At 42.4% G+C, this 9,211-nt stretch overlaps 1 long non-coding RNA gene across 1 annotated transcript; it reads right to left on the minus strand.

Annotated features, from left to right (window-relative positions):
* Positions 1-2,026: 2,026 nt before the first annotated feature.
* Positions 2,027-4,254, minus strand: LOC117364338. Its single transcript, XR_004540225.1, has 3 exons — positions 4,097-4,254; positions 3,487-3,682; positions 2,027-2,084 (listed from the first exon to the last, which is right to left on the minus strand). It is a non-coding gene; the product is annotated as an uncharacterized LOC117364338 (long non-coding RNA).
* Positions 4,255-9,211: the final 4,957 nt, after the last annotated feature.

The following is a 9,211-nucleotide window of genomic DNA, read 5'->3' on the forward strand; positions in this document are numbered from 1 at the left end:
TTTTTTAAATAATCTTTATTAGCATTCTCAAGTGCAATATATACAAAAATAACAGATTTCATACGTCACAATGGCAGAAGAAAATATATGGATTCTTTTATAAATTTTGCTGAATTGATGGTGTGTTTTTTTCTGAGGTGTTGATTTTGATTGAAGCGATTCTCATATTCAGAAGTTATGTTTTTCTCCAGTTTGGATTCTTTTTTTTTTTTATTTTTTTAATAATCTTTTTTAGCATTTTCAAGTGCAATATATACAAAAATAACAGAAGAAAATATATAGATTATTTTAATGAATTTTGACATATTTCTGCTTTTTTCTTTTCTGAGGTATTTTTGATTGAAGCATTTGTCATATTCAGAATATTTTTAAGCTGTTTCTCCAGTTTGGATTCTTTTTTTTTTTTTTTTTTAATAATCTTTTTTAGCATTCTCAAGTGCAATATATACAAAAATAACAGATTTCATACCTCACAATGGCAGAAGAAAATATATAGATTATTTTAATGAATTTTGACATATTTCTGCTTTTTTCTTTTCTGAGGTGTTTTTGATTGAAGCATTTGTCATATTCAGAATATTTTTAAGCTGTTTCTCCAGTTTGGATTCTTTTTTTTTTTTGTAAACAAGGTTTATTAGCATTCTCAAGTGCAATATATACAAAAATAACAGATTTCATACCTCACAATGGCAGAAGAAAATATATGGATTCTTTTATGAATTTTGCTGAATTGTTTTGTTTTTTTCCTGAGGTATTGTTTTTCATTGAAGCTGTTCTCACATTTAAAACATAAGAACATAAGCATTGCCTCTGCCGGGTCAGACCAGGGGTCCATCGCGCCCGGCAGTCCGCTCCCGCGGCGGCCCTCCAGGTCCATGACCTGAAAATGTTCCCTACCTAACCTAAAAAGTCCATACCCTATTTGCTCAGTGTCCTGTGAGGTAAACCTCTATCTGTACCCCGTTATTCCCTTCGCTTCCAGGAAGTCATCCAGTCCCTTTTTGAACCCCAGAATTGTACTCTGGCTTATCACCTCTCCGGGAAGCGCGTTCCAGGTGTCTACCACCCGTTGAGTGAAGAAGAACTTTCTTGCATTCGTTTTGAATCTGTCTCCTCTCAGTTTTTCTGAGTGACCTCTTGTTTTAGTTGCCCCTGCTAGTTTAAAGAATCTGTCCCTCTCCACCTTCTCTATGCCTTTCATGATTTTATAAGTCTGTATCATGTCCCCTCTCAATCTCCGCTTTTCCAGGGTAAAGAGCCCCAGCCTGTCTAACCGTTCGGCATATGAGAGGTTCTCCATACCCTTTATCATCCTCGTTGCTCTCCTCTGGACCCTCTCGAGTATTGCCATGTCCTTCTTGAGGTATGGCGACCAGTATTGGACACAGTATTCCAGATGTGGGCGCACCATTGCTCGATACAGTGGCAGGATAACTTCCTTCGTTCTGGTAGTGATACCCTTTTTGATAATGCCCAGCATTCTGCTCGCTTTTTTTGAGGCCGCTGCACATTGCGCCTCCGGCTTCATTGTGTTATCCACCAATACCCCTAGATCTTTTTCTTGGCTGCCTTCCCCGAGTACCCTCCCTCCCATCGTATAGCTGTACCTGGAGTTCCCCTTCCCTATGTGCAAGACCTTACATTTCTCCACATTGAAGCTCATCTGCCATTTTTTGCCCACTCACTCAGTTTGTTCAGGTCGCTCTGCAGGTCTTTGCATTCCTCAACAGTTCTGACCATTCTGGAGAGTTTTGTGTCATCCGCGAACTTGATAACTTCGCACTTTGTCCCCGTTTCTAGATCATTAATAAATATATTGAACAACAGTGGTCCCAGCACTGACCCCTGCGGAACACCACTTGTGACCCTTATCCAGTCAGAGTAGTGTCCCTTTACTCCTACCCTCTGCTTCCTGTCCGCCAGCCAATTTTTGATCCATCTGTGCATGTCCCCTTCCACCCCGTGACTCCACAATTTCTTCAGTTTTCTACAGTGTAGAGTCTCTCATGGAGTCTAAGGTTTTGTATTTGGCACCCCAGTCTCAGCTTTAAAGAGTGCTGTTCTGGGGTTTCTTCTTTTTCCACCTGTTGTATATGAAAGAGTAACAGCATTGACAGATACAAACAAATATGCTACCCTAGTTGTCTCTTTCACCTACTTCCACTGTTTTTCATGCCTTTATCAGAGTGAATCTTCTGCTATCTAAATCCCACAGGAAAGGAAAGGGAATGGGGTCTTGTATACTGCCTTTTTGTGGCTTTGGCATGCAAAGCTGAAATTCAAAGCAGTGGGCACTGGAGGATTAAGTGACTTGCCCAGGGTCACAAGGAGCAGCACTGGGATTTGATCTCACAACCTCTATCTGCAGAAGCAGCATCTCTACTTGTTAGCCACTTAGTCATATCAGAGTTCTTCCTCCACTAAATTTAGCCCCTTCAGAAGAGTGAGAGATCGCAATCTAAGGTTTCAAAGTTTAGCTTCCTAGATTTAAGAATGATCAAACGTGATCACCTTATCTGCCTGTGCCTTAGTACTAATCCCAAACATGCCTGTCACTCTCTGATTGACCCTGGGAAGGTTATTTTAGCTCTATGCCTCAGTACTCACTGTGGAGAAGAACATAGTGTAGATGTAGACAGATGCCATCGGAACTCCCCCAAACCCACCTAGACCCCAAAATACCTCATTATAAGTTGGCTGACCAGACGAATGCTTTCTCTGTCCGTCCGGCAAGCGCGCCTTCACTGAATGGTGGTCCTAGTCCTTAGGCCCTTTTGTCCCAAGGGCCTAAGGCCCTAACATAGGAGGGGCATTAGGTGCTTGGGCCCCACGGAATCTTAGGCCTGTCCCACAATGCATTCTGGGATGCACTGGGAGTGGCCTAAGATTTTTTGGGGTTGGCCTAAGGGATCGGGCCAATCGGAATCTTAAGCTACTCCCAGCGCATCTCTGAATGCACTGTGAGACAGGTCTAAGATTCAGGTTGGCCCTAGATGCCTAACTTTTGGCGAGGTGTTCCAGTAGAAGGAATTGGGCATCTCTCCTCCCTACAATCTTTGCCCCCCGCACCAAATTGATGGCACCTGGGAGATATCCTAGCTGCGATCAGCTGAACGGCAACCCAATCCAGAACTTATACCAATCAGGCACTAAGTCACAAGGTACAAGTTCTGTCCAGGCAACCTTGTAAAACTTTTGGTTATCACTGTAGGACAACTAAGTCCAGTTCAGTCCACATCCTGCTCACCTCCCGCCCTAACCACTCCTCCAAAACCACCCCTTTGAGCTATGGGCGCGCAGCGGGATTCAGAGGCCTAAAAAGTCTCTGAATACATCCAAAAACCCGTTTTGATTATCGGTACTTGGACGACCTGTCTTTTAGGTCATCCAAGTACTGACTTAGGCCGGTTTGGGGATGTATTTTTGTTTTGATTATGAGCCTCACAGCCTGGGTAGGTTACTTTATCTCCATGCCTCAATACTCACCATGGAGCAGAACATCGTGTAGATGTAGACAGATGCCGTCAGGAGAAAGTGGCTGTGGATGGCTTTGGCGAACAGAGGCATGACTATAAAGTCCATGAGGGTTTGCAGCAGAGTGGAGCACAGCTGGTATCCATAGGAGCAGGCCTCGGTGTTAGAATTGAAGCCCTGATGTTCCAGCCTGTGTGAGGAGACAGACCTGGATAGATAGATTATAGATTGAGTGAAAAATATTTTCTCTAGTTTGTTATAAAATTGCATATTACTAACTTTGTGATGTGTCTCCTCATCTTTGTACTTCTTGAAAGACAAGTAAGTCCTTGAACTTTGATCATTCCATTCCACCACTCTACTCCACTAAATTTAGCCCCTTCAGAAGAGTGGCAGGTCAAAATCTAAGGGTTCAAAGTTTAGCTTCCTAGATTTAAGCATGATCAAACGTGGTCACCTTATCTGCTTGTGCCTCAACATTAATCCCTCTATTTCCATTATTCGCTGTGTGACCCCAAGTGAATAACTTTATCTCCCTGTACCTCAGGGATCTTCTCCAATCAGTTGGCCTTCCAACTCTGCCTGTCATTCTCTCAGTGACCCCCTACGCCTCAGTACTCACCGTGGAGAAGAACATGAAGAAGATGTAGACAGATTCCGCCAGGAAGTAGTGGCAGTGGATCGCTATGGTGACAGGAGGCACATAAGGATACTGAGGAAAGCCGCATATTTGAGTGCAGCTGGAAACCATAAATAGGCCTCAGTGTTGTCAGTGAAGCCCCAGCCGTTCCTGCCTGTGTGAAGAGACAGAGCTGGGATTAGAACTCGAGAAGATGCACACAAATACAGAAACTGATGCACATATTCATATACACAGCTCATGCAACAAAAGAGTTGGATCAGAACCTGAGGAGACGGATACCTATGCACCCACCGATACAAACGACCCAGGAAGAGATAGCTCAGATTAGAACCAGAGGAGACACACTCACATGGACACCGAAATGACACACCAGCACACATCCACACAATATTCTGTAAGCAAAGACAGTCAGATCAGAACCACAAATCACTCAGAACCTTAGACATACAGCCTGTGCAAGCCTTCCATGCTTGAGGCAGGTAAATTTCCATTGAAAGAGGGGCATATTACATGTGACATGTCTCAAGGTTATTCTTGCACAGTTGTGGCTCAGTGTGAGTCTCACATTCCAAGAGACAGGATGTCAAAAGAGTCCTCATGCGCACAGTTCAGTGATAAAATTTCTCACAAAAGTAGGGAAAAATCCAAAGGAGATCCATGAACGCATGATTGCAGTCTGCTCCATTTTCAATAAAGTAATATTTTGGAGCAAGCAATGTAAGTGCGGGTAGAGAACCCATTGAAGATGGCCCTCACCCTGGACGGCCTGTTGGAGCAACTTCAACAGAAGTATGCAAGAAAATAGAGGATTTAATTTTGTTTGACAGACGAGTTAAGATTTCCCAAATAGCTGAAGAAGTGGGCATCTTGGCAGGTACAGTTTAGAAAATAATTCATGAAAAGTTGGGCATGTCCAAGGTTAATGCAAGAAGCGTTCCAAGAATGCTGACGCCATGTCAGAAGGCCTAGAGGCTCCAGTGCTGTCAAGAGAACTTGGAGGTGCTCTGTGAAGACCAAGTGAATTTTTTTGCAATGCAGTGGAAGCACAAGTCATCCCCCACCCCCAAAATGTTCAAGACAGAAAAATCTGCAGGCAAAGTCATGGTATCTGTCTTCTGGGATGATGGATTTTTGATTCTGGAGTTCATGCCACACAAGATAACCATAACTGGCAATGCACCTGTGTACATGCTGCCATCTGAGAATGTGGGTTTCAGTAGCTGAGCCATCCACCCTACAGTACTGACCTGGCTCCTTCGGATTATTTCCTGTTCCGTGTATTGAAGAAATCTCTCCATGAACAGCGATTTTCAAGTGATGAAGACGTCAAGGAAGCTGTGATGTCCCGGTTGGAAGGGGTTAAAGTCATTGCAGGAAAAGTGGATGGAGCTATTTATTGAAAACTCTTTCCTTTTCTACTGAGGTAGATAAATTATTGAACGCCCCTCGTATTTGTTAGAAATCTTACCTTTCACTGACATGTAAAACAGGCTCGCATATTCCCCCACATTCTTTTCAGTCTGAATATAATAAAGCAGATAACAAAACAGATTATTTTAAGTATAATAGGCAAAATAAATTATAATCAAATATAGCCCAAGAAAGTTATCAGTCAAAATGAAGTTCCATCTAGTCTGTCCAGTACTTTGCCTGTTCACCCTATTTGCACCGAGACCTCAAATAAATCCTTTCCTTAAGGGAATTTTGGTTTTGAGTTCTCCAGAATCATTCTGAGGTCACTATTCAGAGTCTCCTGCCCACTTAGGCCCACTGAGCGGACCAGCTGCTGAAATTCTGCTCTTAACTACAAGCTCAGACTACACAGGCCATATACGGAAAGGCCATATTATGGGTTGGTGCCCACATAGCTAAGTGGCCAGAAAGAACTGCATAAAACGTTAGCCTATCTTTCTGTGCTTAACTAGGTGGATGTCTGCTTCCTGAATATGGATCAGCACCTGCACAGCTTCAGGGTCACTAATCTGTTTCCCTCCCATGATCTCCCCATTCCCCCACTTGGTTCCTACAATCCCCTGGGTTCCAGAAACAATCCCATCAGTTGACTCCCCAATCCAATCCAATCTGTAATTTAAGTTCTGGAATTCGATTGAAAATGATCCTAAAGAAAAGTCCATAAACCATCCTTAAGATGGACTTGGGAAAATCAACTGCTTATTTCTGGGTTCAGCAGCATGAAATAGAATCTGTTTTACTCTTTGGGGTCTTACCAGGTACTTGTGACCTGATTTGTCAATGTTTGTTTGAAACAGGATATAGGGCTTGATAGAGCTTCAGTTTGCACCACCCCTAGAACTTATCCAAGGTGATCCTAGGTTGCTAGTGGGCCCCGTCTAGCACAGGGTTCCAAAAGGCAGTTATAACAAATAGTAGTAGTCTCATAGTACTACCACTAGGGGTCAGCCTTTTATACAAGGGCAAAAGTATTTTTTAAAAAACCTCCTTTATCAATATTTTAAAAAAATTGACTATAATTACCCATTCCTTATTCTCCTCATTCTCCCATGTCTCCTGGAAAGAAAAGAGTGAAAACTAATTTAGGATTTTTCTATACTATCTTTCTGTGGTTACAATAGAAACAGTTTTCATATTCTATACACTCTCATTTATTTACATACTTATCAAGTCAGTTTTAATGGGGTCTTGTCAGATACTTGGAGTAATCCTTGTGGAGTTCATCAAGGATCCCCTCTTTCCCTAGTATTTTTCAATATTTATCTTGCCTTCTTGAGTTCAAGATGATCAAATTTTGATATCAATTTTTTAATTATGCAGATGACATAACTTTAGTAATTCCTATGTTTTCTAATCTTTCATCAGCTTCTCAGTTAATTTCGAAGGTTTTTCAGACTGTAGATTATTGGATGAGGGGTTTTAAATGAAAGCTTAACCCAGATAAAACTACATTTTGCTTTGCATCTCCTACCAAATGTACAGAACATTTGACTCTGAATGGAGTATCCTACCCTATTACCCCAACAATCAGGATTTTAGGTGTATACTTTGAATAAAAAAAAATCTATCCATGAGTGATCAATCAAATTGATGTTCTAGTTCGAAAAAGCTTCTTTACATCATGGAAACTATGAACAATTGGATCATACTTCAATATTACTCCATTCAGGTTATTGGTACAATATTTAGTGTTGAGTATTTTGGACTATTGCAATATACAACATCTGGCAGGTTATCGTAAACATTTTCAAAGATTTCGTACTGTTCAAAATACTGCCATGCATTTAATATTTAATTTGGAAAAACCCCCCCAGATCATATTACACCTTCACTGGTTGCCAGTAGAGGCTAGGGTGTTTTTCAAGTTTGGAACCACGTGTTATTAGGCCTTGCATGGTTACATATACCCATAGGCAATCATTCTGTGTGTTAACCGGTAAATATCTTTTCATCTATAAACCAGATGAAGCTGACACTGTGCTCTGTGTACTTGGTCAAAAGCTGCTTGCACCATTTCAGTCATGTGTTTTTGTTCTGGACACGACACATTTTAAGACACTTTAATTTCAGATCATCATGAATTATTCCAACCACAGTTGACTGGCTTATTCCAGTTTCTCTTGCTATTTGGCGAGTTCTTCGGTGTATTTGCAGCGCATCCTACTGGCTCAGTACAAGATCGCGTTCAACTTCAATGTCTCTTCTGTGCGAACCGAGAGCAGTCGTCCGCTGCCTTACGATCCACAGTGCTGGTTGCTCGGATCTTGCATAGCAGCACACCAAGGCCGATGTTGTCCCAACCCTTCTGTGGGAACGCTTTCAACATTCGTTGACTGCTGTAACTTTTGAGCTCTTACATCTACCCCCACCCCAAGGTAAAAACACTACTAAAATTATTTCTGTGACATCTCAGAATCGTACCTCAGGTCACTCTGGACTCCTTGCTCTCTGAATTGGAAAAAGAGAGAATCTATTTCAGGTTTAAACTTAGAGTACACAAACCAGAATTATCTACACATAATTGGATAAAGTGAAATTACTCATCTGTAGCAGGAGTTCTCCCAGGACAGCAGGACACAAATTCTCACACATGGGTGATATCATCCGATGGAGACCCAGTGCAGACGCCACTCTGTATTCTAGAGTTTTCTGAAGCTTTTGGCAGCACCCACTGCACATGTAACCAGTGCCTTCCCACCCAGCATGGGATCAGCAGTACATGGGCTAGATTCACTAATGTCAGGTTTAGCGACAATCCTTCCTGCCATCTTTTTGGGGTTTGGGGGGATGGTAGCTCACGCTTTAGGGGCTTTTTCTCTAATGGGACAGGATATGTGAAGTTACAGTGACAGGAGGCTGCTTACCCTGTCACTACTGCTAGGGATCTGGATTGTGTCAATCACTCAATGAGGGATTGAGTCGGTGGATTTGCATGCAGACTTGAGAGTGAATCAATCGCTGTTGGAGAATCGGTCAACAGCGATTGAGTCGCTATCTTTAGTGAATCTAGCCCAATATGAAAGCAAAAGAACACAACTCCTAGGGAAGGCGGGAAAGGAAGTCCTCAGAGAACACCTGCTAAGGGTGAGTAACTTTGATTGCTCAGAGGACAAGCAGGGCAATGATTCTGATACAAGGCAATCCCTCCATGCAGCCAAAAGAGGAGAAAGAGGATGGGATTTGATCGTCCCCTTTTCTGGGGTTACAAGCAAGGCAGTTGACATATTATATACAAGTGCTCAGTTTGTACCTGGGAGTGTTAAGTGACTTGGCCAGAACTACAACAGCCGCAGTGGGAATCGAACCCAGTTCCCCAGGAGGTGAGGAGTGGCTTAGAACTGTTGCCTCAGCACCCTGAGGTTGTGGGACTGAATCCCAGCGCTTCTTCTTGTGACACTGGGCAAGTCACTTACCCTCCATTGCCCCAGGTACAAAATAAGTCCCTGTATATATATAAACTGCTTTGAATTTGCAACTGCAAGAGCATAGACAAGTCCCTTTCCTTTCTCAGATTGCTCTCCTGTGGTGAGAGGAATCTAAGGCTAGGCCTAAAGAAAAGGGTTACCAGATTTCCTCTTTGAAACAGAAAGATTTTATTTCTCAAACACAAACCACATTGCA

This window comes from Geotrypetes seraphini, chromosome 1, assembly GCF_902459505.1.
Source record: "Geotrypetes seraphini chromosome 1, aGeoSer1.1, whole genome shotgun sequence".
Lineage (NCBI taxonomy): Eukaryota > Metazoa > Chordata > Amphibia > Gymnophiona > Dermophiidae > Geotrypetes > Geotrypetes seraphini.